Source organism: Eriocheir sinensis, chromosome 70 (assembly GCF_024679095.1).
Source record: "Eriocheir sinensis breed Jianghai 21 chromosome 70, ASM2467909v1, whole genome shotgun sequence".
NCBI classification, from domain to species: Eukaryota; Metazoa; Arthropoda; class Malacostraca; order Decapoda; family Varunidae; genus Eriocheir; species Eriocheir sinensis.
Window position 1 is genome coordinate 6,096,567 of NC_066578.1, and position 20,154 is coordinate 6,116,720.

Genomic DNA, 20,154 nt, shown 5'->3' on the forward strand with positions numbered 1-20,154 from the left:
CTGTCCATATCGTGTGTTATAAGATGCATTGGTTAGTTAGTGTGTATATTTCAAGACATTTCCGAACTGATCTCTCTCTCTCTCTCTCTCTCTCTCTCTCTCTCTCTCTCTCTCTCTCTCTCTCTCTCTCTCTCTCTCTCTCTCTCTCTCTCTCTCTCTCTCTCTCTCTCTCTCTCTCTCTCTCTCTCTCTCTCTCTCTCTCTCTCTCTCTCTCTCTCTCTCTCTCTCTCTCTCTCTCTCTCTCTCTCTCTCTCTCTCTCTCTCTCTCTCTCTCTCTCTCTCTCTCTCTCTCTCTCTCTCTCTCTCTCTCTCTCTCTCTCTCTCTCTCTCTCTCCCTTCACCTTGGCTGCGTATCCTTGGTGAAGCTCGTGTACGGCCAAGCGTGTGTCTGCTCCTCGCCCTTTGATATGTAAACAGCGGTGATTGTGTTATCGCTGCATTCACTCGACGAGACAATCACAACATCAGCTGAGCCCGGAGAGGGATCTGCAGTCTTAGGTCAACAGCAAATGAGAGAGGAAGGGAATGAGGGTCAGAGAAAATGGGATAGACAGAGTGAGGGAATGAGAGATAGGGATAGATAGAGAATTTGAGCCAGAGACGTAGGTAGATAGATAGATGGATGGATAGATAATTTGAGCCAGAGAGGTAGATAGATAGATGGATGGATAGATATTTTTTTATCAGTAAAGGAAGAAGCTAAAGGGTAAAAATAAAATAAAAATAAAAAACATAAAAATCCTATAAAAGAGAATAGAGTTGCCGAAACAGAGGTCAGTATCAGATGGAGAGATAGATAGAGAGAGAGAGAGAGAGAGAGAGAGAGAGAGAGAGAGAGAGAGAGAGAGAGAGAGAGAGAGAGAGAGAGAGTAAGAAAGAATCATGCATTATTCAAACTAAGATAGACCGTTTGAAAGTAGATTGATCTGTCTGATATATAAAACATCGAGCCATGGAAAAGAGAGAAGACAGGACAAATTTCAATATAGAGGAGACTGAGAGAAGGAAACAGAGGGCATTGAACCCACCCCCTTAGACCGGTCCCTCTTATAGATTAATGAGTTTAGAAAGACCGCCTGGCTACCTGATACAGCGGCTTTGAACCACTCAGAAAGGAAGGGAAAGTTATTGAAGGGGAGAGAAAAGGTTAGATATTCGCTTGCACTTCTAATATTTGCATCTCCTTTGAATACGTAAAATAAGAAGAAATGTACAGAAATATGAGTTTAGAAAGAAAGGGTGCCTGGCTACTCACTCAGAAAGGAAGGGAAAGTTACTGAAGGGGAGAGAAAAGGTTAGATATTCGCTTGCACTTCTAATATTTGCATCTCCTTTGAATACGTAAAATAAGAAGAAATGTACAGAAATATGAGTTTAGAAGAAAGACCGCCTGGCTACCTGAAACAGAGACTTTGAAGCACCCAGAAAGGAAGGTAAAGTTATTGAAGGGGAGAAATATTTGCATCTCCTTTGAATACGTAAAATAAGAAGAAATGTACAGAAATATGAGTTTAGAAAGAAAGACCGCCTGGCTACCTGAAACAGACTTTGAAGCACCCAGAAAGGAAGGTAAAGTTATTGAAGGGGAGAGAAAAGGTCTGATACTAGTTTGCACTTCTGGTATTTGAATCTCCTTTGAATACGTAAAATAAGGAATGTATAGAAATATGAGTTTAGAAGAACGACCGCCTGGCTACCTGATACAGCGGCTTTGAACCACTCAGAAAGGAAGGGAAAGTTATTGAAGGGCGCATGTTTACGGAGAGCGGGACGCGTGGAGGCTTCGTGAGACTCCTCGCCGCGTTGTTTTCTTGGAAACATGTAAATGAAGGCGAGTGCTGCGCTGTGACAAACTTTTTTTCTCCGGCCTTGATGTAAATTTTATGACGGAAATTCAGCAGACCATAAAAAAACTCATCTCAAAATGGTATACGAATGCAAATTAATAAAGAAATAACATTGAATAAACTGAAAAAAAACTCATCGCAAAATGCTATACGAATGCAACTTAATGAAAAAATAACACTGAATAAATGTATAAAAAAATCCTTGTGGTAATTACAACAAGGATAAAAATGATCGCTGTCAAAGTTTTTTTTACCAAGATTGTGTTAGTGTTCCAAAACGTGATGAACAGCATAACAAAGGCAAGCTGCTAATGATGCCTGGCTTTGTTAATCTAAATTCTGAACTATTTTTTATAGGGGCAGTGACTAGCGGGTTTTTATCTCTTGTTTTCCCTTGAGCTGTTTCCTTTATGATAACAAAATCTTAGATACAAATTCACGTCATTCATGTCATTAGCGTGAATGTACTGACACATTTTTTTTTTTTTTTTTACGTCTCCGCTTATTGTACCGGTTGGCTTGCTTGAGGGGCCTGGATGGTAGTTGGCCCCAGCCCGTCATAGCGCAGGCAAGTGTTTATAGTGGCGCCATCTTCTCTTGAACAGCAAAAATATGATGTTTCTTTGCTTAATGATGACAAATGATAATATCCACATCTTTTCCTGGATATAAATCTCTTTCTGGCCCTTTTCTTCCTCTCTCTCTCTCTATCTATCTATATATCTCTCTGTTCATCCTCCCCCTCCCTCCCAACACACGCTTGTCAAAGGTATGCTGTGGCGGTGAGCGAGAATATGTGCTTTTCTACATGTTTCTTTGTTGAATAATAATACATGATAATATCCTCATTTTTGCTGCATATAAATCTTTCTGTCCCTTTTCTCTCTCTCTCTCTCTCTCTCTCTCTCTCTCTCTCTCTCTCTCTCTCTCTCTCTCTCTCTCTCTCTCTCTCTCTCTCTTCATATATATCTATTCATCCTCGCCTCCTTCCCACACACGCTTGTCAAAGGTATACTATCGTGGGAAGTGTGAATGTGAGCTTTTCCACATTCATATGAGACGGATTAAATAAATATAATGAGAAGAAAGGGTGATTGTTTACGAATTATTGGCCGTTCGCCGCTGATGATTCCCAGATTGACCACAAGATAAGGAATTCTAGGGTGAGTTCCGCCTCTTACATTGGGCAAAACAAATTTCAAGAGAGTTTTCCTCCTGCTTCGGGCCTTATCATTATCATTCTTCAACGAATCATCATTCTTTTCACAATACACAACCTTATCAGTATACGTTCTTTGGGTGAGCGTCAACTGGGACAACTTCCTTAGGTATAAACCACATTGCTCCTGGGAAAGAAAACTAACCTCACTTTTTTACGAGGAAAGTCTCAGGGAAAAAATATTCATCGCCAGTGCGGGCATTTCCACCTGAGCCGGGAGGATAAGGCGGGGTGATGCGATATGAAGCTGGCAATCAGGCGGGGCGGGAGCGCTGCACTCATTCCACCTGGAGGGAAGGTTTGCGGCGAGGAAAATGGGCCATGTGATCCCCGAGCCTCCTGATGCCTGCTCCGCCGCCAGGGTTCAGAGTGCTTGTCTGGCACACGCGAGGATTTGGGTCATGACTCAGGGTGTCGGTGGGCGAGGCGCAGCGACCCGGAACACGCAGCCTCAAGCCTCCTGCATCTCAATACACAGCCGCCAGCAGGGATGTATTGAGATCTGAAGAAGCACAACGCCATGAACAGGAATCTCTTGAAAAAAGCGATTGAACTTAGCGCCGGCAAGGATTTATTGACCCTTGTAGATGCACAACGCCACGAACAGTAATATCTTGAAGTAAAGCAAGTGAGTTAGGCACCCACTTGGATGTCTTGAGCCCAGAATCACAAGGCCACATACGGTAATCTCATGAAAATAGTTCGACAACCACTTCTGTTTTTGCATTTTACAGTACAGGAAGCATCTCAAGGGACGGGACACTCAGCCTCCAGCCTCCTGAATCTCAATACCCCGACGCCCGATAAAATGTATTAAACCCTTCAGAATCACGACGCAAAAAAAGCCAATGTTATGAAAAAACGCGAGAAAACTAACCGCACGCAAGTAATGTATTGAAGTCCTATAAAAATGCAACGCTAAAAAAGCCAAAAAAATCATGAAAGAAAGCAATACTATTTTTTTACAGGAACGAAAGCAGCTTAGGGAAAAGGAAAAAAAAGGTCGCTTAATACTGCTGATACGAAAAGAAGATAAAATAAAAAAATAGAAAAGAGGAATGAAGAAGAAAAGAAAATAGTTTGAATGGCCAAAAGAGAGAATCAATTAGAGTTTGCCTCATCTCTAGTTGTAGGAGTGTTTGTAAAGTAATGCAGCTTAGGACTATGTTAGATAGGTTAAATAGATTACAAGCTAAAGGATTTTTTTATAAACGGTTGCATCGCTTGGTCATTTTAATTCTACGGAGCTCGTTAACTATTTTTCATTATTTGTGCAAGTCTTAATCATAATGAAAGAAATATAAGCTTTGGACCATATTTGATAGATTAGATAGTTTACAGCCAAGGTATTTCTCTTATAAAGTGTTGCATAGCTTGGCCATTTTAATTCTACGGAACTCGTTAACCATTTTTGATTATCTGCGCAAGTCTTAATCATAATGAAACAAATATAAGCTTTGGACCATATTAGATAGATTAGATAGCTTACAGCCAAGGTATTTCTCTTATAAACTGTTGCATAGCTTGGCCATTCTAATTCTACGGAACTCGTTAGCCAGTTTTCATTATTTGTCTATAATGAAACAAATATAAATGTAACTCTATGCCACCTCTCCTTAATGAACATAGAAAACACAAAGAAAACAAGTGAGGATACGGCTTTAAACAAATATAGGTATGATTTTCTTTCTATCTATCTCTATATCTATCTAACTACCTATCTATCTGTCTCCCTCGTTTTCCTTGCTCTGATAGAAGAAAAAATCAATGTTAAGAATATGATTTAGGAAACACAATGCACATGAGAGAATAAACTTAATGAAAAAAAAATATGTAAGTGTTGTCAGAGAGGCGTTTGCAATCTGTCAGCGGTATTGTGGTGTTGACAGCCAGTGAAGACGAGAGAAAAGGAAAAGGAAAAGAATGAATATAATGCAAATTAGAAAGAGGAGGAGGAGGAGGAAAAAGACAAATGGTAAAAGGATGGGCGAGTGTCTATGTGAGGGGAAATAAGGCAAAATAAAGTTGAGGGTTGTCTGGGGAAACGAGATGAGCTAAAATAAAAAGATAGATAGAGAGAGAGAGAGAGAGAGAGAGAGAGAGAGAGAGAGAGAGAGAGAGAAAAAAAACACACACACACACACACACACACACCCACACACACACACACACACACACACACACACACACACACTTGTATAAACGAATACAATCAGACAGAGTGACAGACTGACTTTCTATCTTCTAATTAGTTTCGCTCTCTCTCTCTCTCTCTCTCTCTCTCTCTCTCTCTCTCTCTCTCTCTCTCTCTCTCTCTCTCTCTCTCTCTCTCTCTCTCTATCTATCTATCTATCTATCTGTATCTATCCTGCGAAAAATGGAAAACAGAGAAAGGAAGAGAAAATACACAGAAATATATGAAAAAATCGTCCAAGAAATAACAGAAAATACGAAAAGTAGAAAGAAAAAAGAAATAAAATAAAATAATACGAAGAATGGAAAACAAAGAAAATGAGGAAAAAATACAGGAAGATATATGAAAGAAAGATAAAATAACGTTCCAGAAATAAAAGAATATACGGAAAATTCAAGAAAACGAGAGAAAAATGGAAGAGAAGGAAAGACATTATTAGCCTGGAGGAAAAAGTTAATACGAAAAATGAGAGAAAAACATACAAATTAAAAGAAAGGGAGAGAAAATACAAGGAAACAAATATATATATGATAAAAATACAAGTACCCAAAACATGAGATAATTCGAAAACTCCATAAAAAAAAAGGAAAGAGAGAGAAAATAAGAAACAAAAAAGACAACAGAAAAAAATAACACGAAAAATGGAAGAAAAAATACAGGAAAAAGAAAGAAAATAAATTATGTAGTCTCAAAAGTAGAAGATAATACAAGAAATGAGAAATAAAGAAAAGAAAGAAAAGAAAAGAAGAAAGGAATGAAAACAAGAAAAAAGATACCCAAGTCTCCCACATAAAAAAAAATAACACGAAAAATGGAAAGATTCTAGAGGACAAGGAAATAAAGGAACATAAGCCCAGTAAAGAAAAAATAATAGAAAGGAAAATGAGAAAGAAAACAAAACGAGATAAACAATAACAAGAAAACACAAGTACCAGACACAAAAGACACTAAAAAAGAACAAAAGAAAAAGAGTGAAAACAAGAAAAAAAATATTCGTCTCCCTCATAAAAAGAAATAATCCGAAAAAATGGAAGAAACTGTAGAAGGAAAAGAATAAAAGAAATTATGTTAGAAAGAAATGAAAACAAGATAAACACTAACAAGATAACACAAAAGAAACTAAAAATTAAGTGAGGGCAAAATCTGAGTCCCAAAATACGGTAGATTATATAAGACCCAAATATTCTTAAGCCTTGATGGAAAAAAGAACAAAAAAAAAAAGACTGAAAACAAGAAAAATATACCCAAGTCTCCCTCATAAAAAGAAATAATCCGAAAAATGGAAGAAGAAACCGGAGGAGAAGGAGAGAAAGGAATATAAACTTGTGGGTGATGGGGATCTCTGCATGAGAGGAGGAAGATAGAGCGGCGGATAGCAGGCGGCGGCATGACAAAGGTGAGGCAGGAAGAAGAAACAGAGGAGGAATATGAGGAGAAAAAGAAGGAAGAGTTAGAGGAGGAGGCGGAGGAGGAGGAGGGGAGAAGATCGAGGAGGAGGCGGAGCTGGAAGGAAGAAGAAACAGAGGAGGAATATGAGGAGAAAAAGAAGGAAGAGTTAGAGGAGGAGAAGGAGGAGGAGGAGGAGGCGGAGAAAAGGAATAATGGAGGAGGAGGAGGAGGAGAAAAAGGATGATGAAGTGGAAGCAGGAGGAGGAGAGGAGGAGGAGAGGAAGGAAGAGAAGGAGGTGGAAGAAAAGGATTAGCAGGGAGAGGAAACATGGAAACATTAAAGAACAGGCAACAGAAAGCATACAGGCTAATACTGAAGCTGTCGGAATTGGTCACTTAGTCTATGGTCAGGTATTTGTATATATTGCAGAATTAACAAAAAAATATCTCTTTCTAACCTATACAAGAGAACTCCTGATGCAACGAAGTAACAGTCAATGCAATGTTTAAAGTATTTCGCCATTTTTGCACTAACTTATTGTATGGGGAGGTTGTTCCAGTAGTGAATGACTTATTGATGGACTTACAGACTCTACATTAGCCAATATCAAAGGTCATGTCCTACTTCTCAGACGACAAAATATCTCGGTCAAGGTCTTTCTGTATAATCTCGCGGTTGGCTCCCACGAGGGCCTTTCCACCTTATTAACCCGGTAGCTGTGGGGGTCATGTTTCTTAGGTTAGGTTAGGTTAGGTTAGGTTAAAGGCCCCTCTAAGTTAAATAATGAGAAAGAATCATCACTCACGCAAACCATTTCATAATATATATCAACGCATGTGTGATCAGTTTATGCATCACCTATTTTGGGAGGTTTGTATCATGGCAGAAATTTGGCCCATCGCTGATACACGGTAAGGCCACAAATTTGGCCTGTCGCTGCTACCGGGTTTAAAAGTGGCATCAGGGAACTTTGATATAAGGGATTTTAGTCTGACTTTTACGCCGTGAATGTGTATAATAAAAACATGGAGCCCCAACGTCGATCCTTACGGCACTTCACTGATGACAGGGCGCCGCTCCGAGCCTGTCCGTTGAGCAAGAGACGCTGTGTTTTACGGTGAGCCAATCTCTTATCCTGGCAGGCTGATTGACTCCTATGCCCGCGAACTGTAATTTATTGAAAGGGCGTCCACGTGATACCCTGTAGAGAGGAGGAGGAGGAGGAGGAGAAGTAGGAGGGGAAAACGAAGGGGAGGAAGATGAAGAGGACAAGGAGGAGGGGGAAGAGGAAAAGAAGGAGAAGGGGAAGAAGGAAGGGTAGGAAGATGAAGAGAAGGAGGAAGAGGAAAAGAAGAAGGAGGGGAGAAGAAGGAAGAGGAGGAGGAGGAGGAGGAGGAGGAAGAAAAGGAGAAGGACGAGGAGGAAGAGGAAGGAAGGAGGGGAGATGCAGGCGAAAAGGAACAGAGGGATGGGAAGGAAGGAGAGAGAGGAGGAGGGAAGAACGAAGGGGAGGAGAAGGAAAGAAGGAGAAGGGGAAAAGGAAGAAAGGACGAGGAAGGAGAGGAGGGGCGTCAGGTACCAGGTCGCAGAAATGGCCGGTGGCGTTGAAGGTATGCTCCCCTGATTTCGACACGGATGACACGAGTTCGATCCCCGGTACTTTATACTGTTCATAACGGGAAGAGGAGGTGATAGAAAGTACCGTGTAACAAATTGTGAGAGAAGAGACATATACGTGAGGGAACAGACAAGGGGAAAGACAAGAACCGGTGAAGAAGGACGAGAGTGACAAAGAAAAACGTATGTAACTGATTGTGAAAGAAGAAAGACATATATAAGGAGACGGCTGGGCAAGGGAATGTGAGGCAATAAGGAGGGGAAGCGTGGCGTTGAGAAAGAATGAAGGAACAAATGTTATGATGGAAAGAGACAGACAGACAGACAGACACGCACACAAGAACGAGGAGGAGGAGGAAGAGGAAACGAAGCAGAAGGAAGGAAGGAAAGGAGAAGGAGGAGGAAGGAGAGGAAAAAAAGGAAAAAACAGAAGGGGAGAAGAAGGAGGAGGAAACGAAGCAGGAAAAGGGAGAAGGAGGAGGAGGAGGGAGAGGAAAAGAAGGAAAAAGAGAAAGGGGGAAGAAGGAGAAAGTACAGGAAAAGAAGGAAAAAGACGAGATGGTAAAATAACGAGGTAACTCAAAACACACACACACACACACACACACACACACACACACACACACACACACACACACACACACACACACACACACACACACAGGGTCACTTTTCATCCTCTCCATCAGTCTCTATCAATTTTCTCTCTCCTTCCCTTCCGAGACTTTATTCCTTCCCCTCCGTCGATCTATAACTCTCCCCAGAATTACCTTTCCTCGTATCTCTTCCCACTGTCTATATTCTCTCTCTCTCTCTCTCTCTCTCTCTCTCTCTCTCTCTCTCTCTCTCTCTCTCTCTCTCTCTCTCTCTCTCTCTCTCTCTCTCTCCCCCATTTTCTTCTATTTTTTCTATTATTTTTCTTTTATTTTTGTTCGTTTCTCCTTCCTTCCCTTCGTCTTCCTTTTATCTTCTTTTTTTTCATTTTTCTTTATTTTGCGTCAATTTTAAAACAATTCCGAATTTTTCTCTCCTCGTTCCAGCCTCCGTTGTGTGTGTTCGTTCGTCCGTTCCTGCGTTCCTTGCATGATTTTCTTTTCTCCTCCTCGTTCATCTTGTCAGGGTTTTGCTTTTTTTTTATTTTTTATCTCCAGCAATCCTTTCCATATTCCTTTCCTCCCCATCTTTCCTGCCTCTCTCTCTCTCTCTCTCTCTCTCTCTCTCTCTCTCTCTCCAGTCCTCAACGAGTTACATATACAAACGTGAGAGAGACGGTGGCTGAGTGGATATTGCCTGTCCTGAAAGACCCGTGTTCGAGTCCCACCCGCCTCTACAAACTGACCATTTTCAGTCATCGCCGAGTGGCTTAAGACTACCCACATATCCTGATGACCTCCTATCAACCCGGACTCTTGTAAAACTCTCACAATAGGATTAATCACCGCCTAGTGGCCTAAGACTACCCACATGCTGTCCTGAAGACCTCCTATCAACCCGGACTCTAGAAGAAACCGTCCAGTGAATCAAGAATGAGTTCCGGGGGGCAGCAGGAACCAAGCATAACTGGTGCCACTGTAAAAAGAAAGAATGGCTCCACTGTAAAACACTCCCCTGCGCCGGTAACAAGGTGGGGCCAACCAACAGGCTCCATCCAATTAGTCTACTAGCACAAAAGGCAAACGTAGAAAAATAAAAATACAGTGATAGACGTGTGTTGTTAGTTTGTGGGAGATCGTTAACAAATAATGAAATGCAACGTTCTTTACAGCCGTGTGAAAAAAATATATCACTGCCCAGTACGCACAGAGTTTGCATCAGTACTCTGTGCATATGAAGTAAGGGGTAACGAATATTTTTTTTTTTTAGCTGGCTCGTATTTCTCCATTATAAGATTATCCTTTATAAAATTCGTTAGTGAGCTTTTCTTTTCATATATTTTCCTTGCGTTTTTTTTCCTCAATATCTTTTTTTCCTTTTATTTCCGTATCTTTCTTATTTAATTTCTATATTGATTTTCTTTTCCCTCCATTATAAGATTATCCTTTACAAAATTCGTTAGTGAGCTTTTCATATATTTTCCTTGCAGTTTTTTCCTCGTTTTTTTTTCCTTTCATTTCCGAATTTTTCTTATTTAATTTCCATATTTCTTTTCTCTTCTTTATATTTTCTACCATCATCAATTTTAGGAGCAGTAAGTAGCGGGCTTTTTTTAATTATTTTATTTTTTTACGCCCTTTTACTCTCTCCTCTGCTGTAAAAAATAATAAAGAAAAAATACTCTCCTTGTAATTTCCAGACAGTCCGAATTTCTTTATTATCAGTTCAACCCTTGCAAGATCTCTCCCTAAGCTTTTCTCTCCATTATTCCTTGCATTTCCCTTCTCAATCTCTTTCTCCTTTTATTTCCATATCCTCGTTCTCTTCATTCCCTTCCCTCCTCGTTTTTTGCAGGCTTAAATTCCACCTTCTCTTTATTTCCCTGTTCTTGCCTCTCCCTTTCCTGCCTCGTCCCTTTTCCTCGTCTTTCCCAGCTTCGCAATCCAGCTTTCACCCTCACGATCCTCTTTTTTTTATCCATACGTGATCTGCAATGGGCTTAGAATCCTTGATCTATCCCAACCCGTATATTATTTGATTCGATCCCTCTACGCTCTTTGACAACGCGAGGTTTTTGTCTCTCGCCGTGTGTCTGTTTTTTTGTATTTTCTTTCTCTTTGTGTGTGTGTGTGTGTGTTTCCCTTTCTCTCCCTCTCTCTTTCTGTCTCTCCCTTTCTTTACCTATCTATCTATCTCTTTCTCTTATTTTCAAACACTTTTTATTTCATCTAAATCTGTAATACTTTTTTTTTCCATCACGATATTCCATTTTTTTCTATTTTCGTATCAAAGTTCTTGTTACTCGCCTTTTTTCTGACTCAGTAATATCTTTTTCAATCCATTTTTTCCTATTTTTTTTACCTTTGCAGAACTGATTCGTCCCATATTTGTTTTGCCTATAATCCTTTACAAGTCATCTTTCACATCTTCCTATGCTATGCCTGTCCTTCTCTCGTTCCTATCGTGTTTCTTATCTTTCCTCTGTTTTGTTATATATATTTTAGCGATTTTCTTTTTCGATTTTTATTTGTTCGCCCTCCTTCTCTCCCTTCGTTCTCATCCCGCTGTCTTCTTTTCCAAGTTTCCTTTACTAGTCCCCCCTTCAAATCCTTCTACCCGATACATGTCTTCTAATCTCTCCTATCCTTTTCCTATTTTTGCGTATTTTTTTCACATATTTCAGGCTCTTCGTTCTTGGTTTTCATTTGCTCTTCTTCTTCTTCTTCTTCCTCTCTCTCTCTCTCTCTCTCTCTCTCTCTCTCTCTCTCTCTCTCTCTCTCTCTCTCTCTCTCTCTCTCTCTCTCTCTCTCTCTCTCTCTCTCTCTCTCTCTCTCTCTTCGTAATTTCCGCTCATCATTCCTATCTTATCCAATCTTTGTTTTGTTTTTTTCTTATGCTTCAACTTCTTCTTTGTTGTTTTTTTTTCATTTGCCTTCCCTTCCTCCCTCTGTTCTTCTCCCTCTCTCTCTCTCTGTCTTTTTCTAATTTTCGTAGTTCATTTTTATCTTATTCCTATTTTTCCTATTCTTTTTCTACCCTTATTTTGTTCTTTTCTTATATTTTTGCTCTTTCTTCCTTGTTTTTCATTTGCCTTCCTTCATTCCCTCTCTCTGATCGTCTCCCTCTTCCAATCTCAAGCTTTTCCTTCCTAGTTTTCCATTCATCCTCCTTCATTCCCTCCCTCCTGTTCTTCTTCCTCTCTTTTCCCAAATCTTCCTATATCAACCTTTTTTTTCCTTGTTCTCCATTGGTCCTCCTTCACTTCTCTTCCCTCTCTTTCCTTTTTCCTAATTTCCGTACCTCACTCTGACACAAGACATGATCATTCTTCCACCAGTTCACATCCTTCATACTTTCCGCTGAATTGCTAACGAGCCGCTCAATTCCTCTCACATCTCCTTCCTTTAGTGCCCTGTCTGCTATTTTTTCCTCTTTTGCCTTCATCTCTGCGTCTGTGTTGGCCTCTCGATTATCTTTTATATGTAAGGTGGATGACTTGTACCGTAGATTTGTGTTCCTGGTCAAAGGGCTATGTTGTAGGGTCTTTTTTTGCCGCCTTTTGTCATTCACGAGCTATACCATGAACAGTTACCCTTGTATGGGGCTTCTCGTGTTCCCTACTATGTTATTCCTATCCTGTTCTGTTACCCTTGTCTTGTTCTATTCTGCTATGTTACCCCACCTCTGTTATCTGCTGTTACCTCCCTTATGTTCTGCTAGGTTACCCCTGTTACCCCTGTACTGTTCTGTTATGTAACCCTTGTTCTATTGTGTCGCGACATTCACCAAGCATCTCCACTTGTCCGGGGTTCAATGTGTCCCTTGCTATTTATTTCTGTCCCTTGTTATCCTTTTCCTGTATAAATATAACCACAAACTCTTGGAGGGTACCCTTGTATGGGATTCCTTGTGTTCCCTTGCTTTGTTTCTCCTTTGATGTGTGAAAATAACAACCACATTCACGAAGCCGCTTAAGTTGTGTTGGTCTCCCTATCTCGTGTTCCCTGGTCTGTTTCATTCTCCTTTTTCAACCTCATTTCCTCCTCTACCACCCTCTAATCCTCTCCTTAATCCCTCTCTGTTTTCCCTCTTCAACCACCTCTCATTCTTTATTTAATTTTTTTCCCAACTTCTCTTCCTCTCCCCAGTTTCTCTCTCCTTTTCCTCTTATATATTTCACTCATCTCTCCACCCTCTCTTTCTTCCCTCTTCTTCAACCTTGTATTCCTCTCCGCAAACCATCACTTCCTTCCCTCCTATCTTCTCTTTCTCTCCCTAACCTTTCTCTTTCTTTCCTCCCCAGCCTCTCTCTCTCCATTTTCTCTTCTCTTATCTTTCTTTCCCTTCCCTAACCTTTCTCTTCCTTTCCTCCTCTTCTTTAACCTTTCATTTCTTCTCCCTAACCTCTCTCTTCCTTTCTTCCTCTTCTCCCGTTTTTTATTCCATCCCCAGCCTCTCTCTTCCTCTCCTCTTCTCCCACCTTTCCTTCCCCTTTTCAGCCTCTCTCTTCCTCTCCTCTCTCCACACCTTCCCTTCCTCTCATTCCCTTTCCTCTTCCTCCACGTTTCATTCCTCACCCCAACCCTCTCTGCCCCTCCTTTCCCTGCACATAAGGAAAGAGAGCGAATAGAAAAAGGTCTGAAATATGAGCGTAAAAGTGAATACTTGAACGCATTGGTATCGAGGGAATACCTCCTGCATGAACGTTGGGAAACACACACATAAACATATAAGAAAAACGAACCTCCACATCATATAACGCATTGAAGAACGAACCTCGAGCACATTATAACGTATTGAAGAATGAGCTTTTAGAACCTTTACCACCCCATAACGCACTGAAGAAAAATGACAAGCAAAAAAAGAAGACAAAAGAGGAAGGTTGTTCTTTACCTCACACGTTCAGCGATGATGGCCCGTTGTGGTACTGTTGTTGGTAATGCTGGTGTTGGTAATAAAGGTCGTTTAATAATCAGCGGCGGCTCAGCCTTTCTCGACCTTCCCGTACGGCTTGGTCAGATAGATTCACTCCCAGCAGTCTCCATGCCACCCTTCAACACGCCGCCTACCGCCTCTTCCATCTTGCCAGCGCCTGCACAGAATAAAGCAAAGGTTAGAGAGAGAACAGTTTAGGATGACCGAGTGTGAATCCAAGCGAAGAGAGTAGTGAAGGGAAAGAGGAGAAATGGAGGGAGAGATAAAGATGGAGAGGGGAGAAGAAGAGAAGTATATCGGAGTCCATTTTACCACCAGGAGTAACACGAGAGAGCGATAGTAAAGAGTAGGAGTGAAAATAGACGATTGAGTAAGAGGAGTAATTGAGTGAGCTTTTTAACGTTTGTATATTCGTGGGTGTTAAAACTAGTGGTATTAAAACTGGAGTGGTGTTATCAGTAGTAGTAGTAGTAGTAGTAGTAGTAGTAGTAGTAGTAGTAGTAGTAGTAACCCTCAGAAAAGCATAACCCGTGTAAAAACTGACCTCATAAACTCGAGCAAGAAAAACCGTTCCAAAAATATGATTTAGACCCAAGAATACAGCGAAATGGAGGAAGAGGAAGAAGAAGAAGTCGAAGAAGAAGAACAAGAACAACAAGAACAAGATAAAGATAAGGAATAAGAAAAAAAAGCGAAAATAGGAACAAGAAGATGCTGAAAAAGACGAAGAAGGACAAGAAGAGGAGCTCATACGACCGTTTTAAGCTGTTAGATCCATTTAATATATCTTCACTAACTACCAAACGACGTATCATAATAGACAAGCTTACAAAAAACAACACTGGAGGAGGGAAGAGAAAGACACCACGACACACGGCCTTATATAAATAGAAAACGTCTCCCAAAAACACGTTGGAAGGGTTGACTCACACAAACACAGAGTAAGGAAAGACGAGCGCACGGGGAACACTTCAGACGCGCGGCTCATGACTTCTGGTCCAGGCGGCGGCTCACCCTGCGCCCCTTACGACCAGTCTTCCCTCCCTCACGGCCGCTTCCCATAACTCTCGCCTGTCCCATGAACGCAACACACTCCACACTCTCCCTTCTGTCCCCCTTTACATCACGACTCTCTCCTGGGCGTTGCTTCGACCCCGCAAGAAAAGAAGAAATATAGACAGCCATGGTTTATACAATATCCCTCACCCATGATTATTTTTGTTATTTGTGGTAGTGGTAGTAGTAGTAGTAGTAGTAGTAGTAGTAGTACTTTTTGTTGTTGTTGTTGTAGTAGTAGTAGTAGTAGTAGTAGTAGTAGTAGTAGTAGTAACCTAACCTAACCTAACCTAACCTAACCTAATCTAACCTAACCCAAGACTACCCACATGCTGTCCTGAAGACCACCTATCAACCCGGACTCTAGCGAAACACTCTCAAGAGGATCAGGTGGAGTTCTTGGGAGCATCATGAGCCAAGCAAGAATGGCGCCACTATAAAACATTTCCCTGCGCTACTGACAAGCTAGGGCCGACCAACAGGCATTATCAAGAAAGCCTCCAATCGCTATAGAACAAACGTGAAAAAGTAGTCATGGTAATAGTAGTAGTAGTAGTAGTAGCAGTAAAAGTAGTAGTAGTAGTAGTAGTAGTCATAGAAATTAATAGTTGTAGTAATAGTGGGTTTTATATACCATTAATTTATGAAGTGCTTGCAGTTTGATTTGATTTGTTAAGTGTCTGGAGTTTGTTCTGGTAAAGAGTCAAACTGAAGCTGTCTAAACTCATCAATCTAAAGACCTCACATTAAATTATTAGCAACGAGGGAAGAGGAATCACCTAAGAGTTAGTTAAGGGCGTCTGCGCCTGTATCTTCCGGTCAATGTTTGTATTTTTCTCTCTTTATATTTGGCTTAGCGTCTGTTTGTCTTCGTTTCGGTTCGTTTTCCTTGTTAGGTCACGCGAACTGAGCCCGCCTGTTTGTCTTTCTCTTTTTCTCTTTCTCTTTCTCTTTCTTTCTTTCTTATTTCCTTTCTCTCTCTCTGTCTCTCTCTCTCTCTCTCTCTCTCTCTCTCTCTCTCTCTCTCTCTCTCTCTCTCTCTCTCTCTCTCTCTCTCTCTCTCTCTCTCTCTCTCTACGAAGAAGAGACAAATAAGAACAGAGACAGAGACAGACAGAGAGAGACAGAGACAGAGACAGACAGACAGAGAGAGAGACAGAGAGACAGAGACAGACAGACAGAGAGAGACAGAGACAGAGACAGACAGACAGAGAGAGAGACAGAGAGACAGAGACAGACAGACAGAGAGAGAGACAGAGAGACAGAGACAGAGACAGAGACAGACAGACAGAGAGAGAGACAGAAACAGAGACAGAGACAGAGACAGAGACAGACAGAGACGGGCGCACGGAGGCATACGGGAAAGGTTAGAGTTTAAAGAAGAAAGGAACCTCCGTCCAAAATCAATGACGTACAAAAGAGCGGCTTAAAGCGACAAGATACGAATGAATACACGGAGAGAGAGAGAGACCAAAAAAGAGCAACAGACTATAGACGAACTAATCCAAGAGCAGACAGACAGAGGGACAGAAAGACAGACTGATATTGAGATGAGGACAAACATAGACACAGGGACCACGGATGACAGATTATCGTACTCAGAGCCTCGTTTTTACCGGTTCCTGAGCCATACCAAGTGCCAAAACACACCAATAATTAGCCGTTTTATCGATAACTATATATGAAGGCAGTTATTGGGGTCAAGGAGGCAGTTTTTGGGTCGGAAATCGGCAAACATAAGAGGCTGGCTGAGTACGACAATCTGGCAACGTTGAATTAAGGACAAAGACAGAGAGAGACTAGGAAAGAGCAGATTAGTGACCAAGTAATGAAAGACGAGACAGAGAGACAGACAGACGTATATGAAGGCGGAGATGTGCACGAACATACGAACAGACAGATACTGAGGTTAGAGAAAGAGCAGACTAGAGAGAGAAACGTACTCAAAGCAGACAGACAGAGAAGGAGGTGGACACACACACAAACATTAAAACACATGGATTTTACCTAACAGGATGCGGATGACTAAACCATCAGGCAGACATATTGAGAAACCAAACAGACTGAACAATACAATGAGACATATAAGTTAGGTTAGATAGGACAAGCTCAAGAGGACGGATATATATACACATACATACAGACAGCTTGAAGAGGAGAAAAAAAGGGAGGTAGAAGAGAAAGGACGGACAAACTATTAACACAGACTAATCTAAACAAGGAGACAAATAAGATCGTAGAGAGAACACATAGATGAGACAAGATATAACAGAGAGACACATATACACAGATAGCTTGAGGGGGAGAGAAAAAATCGATGGACTGGGAGAGGGGGAGGAAAAGAGAGGAAAACAAGGAAGGAAGAAGCGGAGAAAAATATGACTGCAAAAGGACGAAGAGAGGGGAAAGGGGAACAGGGTAAGAAATATACGCAGAGTAGTAGAGCTCGCGGAGGGGTCCAGGAAGGGATATGGGAAGGGAATAAAAAGAAGGGGGGGTGGGGGGGGTTACATACCTATCATTAAGGTGCAGAAAAAAATGTGATAAAAAAAAGTTAAAATAATGAAGAATAGCAAATGAGTGTAAGATAAGGACAGAAGTTGGAACGATCAGTGGCTGAATAGTATGAGAGAATTAAATAGATAGACAGAGGGTTAGTTAGATTGATAGATAGATAGATATTTAGATGGATTTATACGCACATAGCTGTCCTTAATTCAACGTTGCCAGATTGTCGTACTCTCTCTCTTCTCTTCTCTTCTCTTCTCTCTCTCTCTCTCTCTCTCTCTCTCTCTCTCTCTCTCTCTCTCTCTCTCTCTCTCTCTCTCTCTCTCTCTCTCTCTCTCTCTCTCCCCTGTTTCCTGGATTCCATTTCTTCGTTATTTTTTCCTTCCTCTTCTATTTTTTATACCTTATCCTTCCTTCCTTCTCTTCCACTCCGCCTGTGTCCTCCCTCAACTCCTGTCCGTCTCTTTTCCGCACTCAGATATCTCCCTGCATTCACCAATTACTAACCGATTTTAAAATCTTCATATCTTCCGTTACGTTAATAATGCTGGAGTTTTTTATGAGCCTCGCTAATCTACGAGTAAGTAATAAGATATAGAAGACAAACACAGGTACACAGACGGAGGGAGGGACAGGGAGAGGGGGAGGAAGAGAGAGGAACAGCAGCGGGTTAAGTGGAAAACATATTATAATCCTGTTCTCTTATGGCCTTTCTCTCTCAATATGTAGATGTCTTAATGTATATGTGTGTGTGTGTGTTTCGTGGGTTATTCTATGTATATCTTCTATGTAAGCAATGTTATATCTGTAAGCCTTTTTTCACCCCTTAAAGTTTGTCTACCTGTGTGTTTCTATTTCTGTAACTGTTAATATGTCTGTGTTTTCGTGTAATCAGTGTTCTATTGTAAAATCTCCCTGCGTTTCTGTGTATATATGTGATTAAGTCTGTCTCGTCATCTGTCTGTATGTCTGTCTGTCTCTTTACTTTTCTGTCTCCGTTTGTACCTGTCTTAATGCGTATGTGTGTGTTTCGTGGGTCATTCTATGTATTCGCTTTCTCCTATGTAAGCAATGTTATATCTGTAAGCCTTTTTTCAACCTTTAAATTAGCCTACCTGTGTGTTTCTATTTCTGTAACTGTTTTTAAGTCTGTGTTTCCGTGTTATCAGTGTTCTATTGTAAAATCCGCCTGCAATTCCGTGTATATATGTGATTAAGTCTGTCTCGTCATCTGTCTGTCTGTCTGTCGGTCTCTCTACTTTTTCTGTCTCCGTTTGTACCTGTCTTAATGCGTATGTGTGTGTTTCGTGGGTCATTCTATGTATTCGCTTTCTCCTATGTAAGCAATGTTATATCTGTAAGCCATTTTTCAACCTTTAAATTAGCCTACCTGTGTGTTTCTATTTCTGTAACTGTTTTTAAGTCTGTGTTTCCGTGTTATCAGTGTTCTATTGTAAAATCCGCCTGCAATTCCGTGTATATATGTGATTAAGTCTGTCTCGTCATCTGTCTGTTTGTCTGTCTCCAGTTGCCTATTTTTCTCTCTGTTCACAATGGTCGCTTAAAACAAACAAACATGACAATAGAAACAGGAATAAGTACATAAGATACATCCCTGCAAGTTTATCAATAGCTCTTCAATTCAAGGCTACTCATAAGAAATATAACAATAACTTCAACGTTCGAATAACTAATAAAAAAAACACTCCTACAGGTGGCGCCGTGTATGAAAACTCCACTACCCGGCTTTACTTCCCGCTTTTCTCCCTACGCCCCCGCCCTAAGCGTGTCACCTTCATCACGCTATCACTGCCGTTTGCCTCCCTCGTAAAAACGTTCCGTCTATCACCCGCCTACCTGCCTGCCACCTGTTGACGTCCCCGGCCATCAGCGTTGCCAGATTGCCTTACTCAGACTCTTCTTTCTACCGACTTCCGATTCAAAAACTTTCTCCTACACCCAAATAACGAGACTCATTTATAGTTATCATTACAATCGTTAATTCCGGATGTCTTTTGGAGATCATCGTGTCAAAAATGTGTAAGCACGATGATCTAAGTACACCAGTCTGGCAACGGTGCCGCCCATGCGTCTCGTAAACACTTAACGGCGAAACACCTTCCCTGTATAACGTCGCTTTGAAACTATATGGTGCCGCTTCTCCCTCGCTGTGTTAGTCTTACATGGAAGGATGCAGCTTATAGGGCAAGACAAACAGAAAGAAAAACTCCATTATATTGATCCTGAAGGGTAAAATAGATATAAAGACTGCATAATTTTGATCTTGAAGGGCAAAATATATATAATAAAGACTGCCTGATATTGATTGTAAGAGGCAAAACAGAAATTAAAACCGCAATATTAAACTTAAAGGGCAGAACAGAGAAAGAGATTGCATAATTTTGATCTTGAAGGGCAAAATAGCAAAAAAAAGACTGCCTGATATTGATTGTAAGAGGCAAAACAGAAATTAAGACCACAATATTAAACTTGAAGGGCAAAACAGAGAAAAAGATTGCATAATTTTGATCTTGAAGGGCAAAATATATAAAAAAGACTGCCTGATATTGATTGTAAGAGGCAAAACAGAAATTAAGACCGCAATATTAAACTTGAAGGGCGAAACAGAGAAAAAGATTGCATAATTTTGATCCTGAAGGGCAAAATATAAAAAAAAAGACTGCCTGATATTGATTGTAGGGGCAAAACAGAAATTAAGACCACAATATAAAACTTGAAGGGCAAAACAGAGAAAAAGATTGCATAATTTTGATCTTGAAGGGCAAAATATATA

General features: G+C 40.8%; 1 long non-coding RNA gene across 5 annotated transcripts in view; it reads right to left on the reverse strand.

Annotated features, from left to right (window-relative positions):
• Positions 1-20,154, reverse strand: part of LOC126988783 (uncharacterized) — a 144,344-nt gene that overhangs the window by 20,582 nt on the left and 103,608 nt on the right. For 4 of the 5 annotated variants that reach the window (XR_007742520.1, XR_007742521.1, XR_007742524.1 and 1 more), the window contains one exon: positions 13,755-13,953. The exons of the other annotated variant lie outside the window; for it this stretch is intronic. This is a non-coding gene — a long non-coding RNA (uncharacterized LOC126988783). The remainder of the gene's footprint in view (positions 1-13,754; positions 13,954-20,154) is intronic. 5 annotated transcript variants of the gene reach the window in all.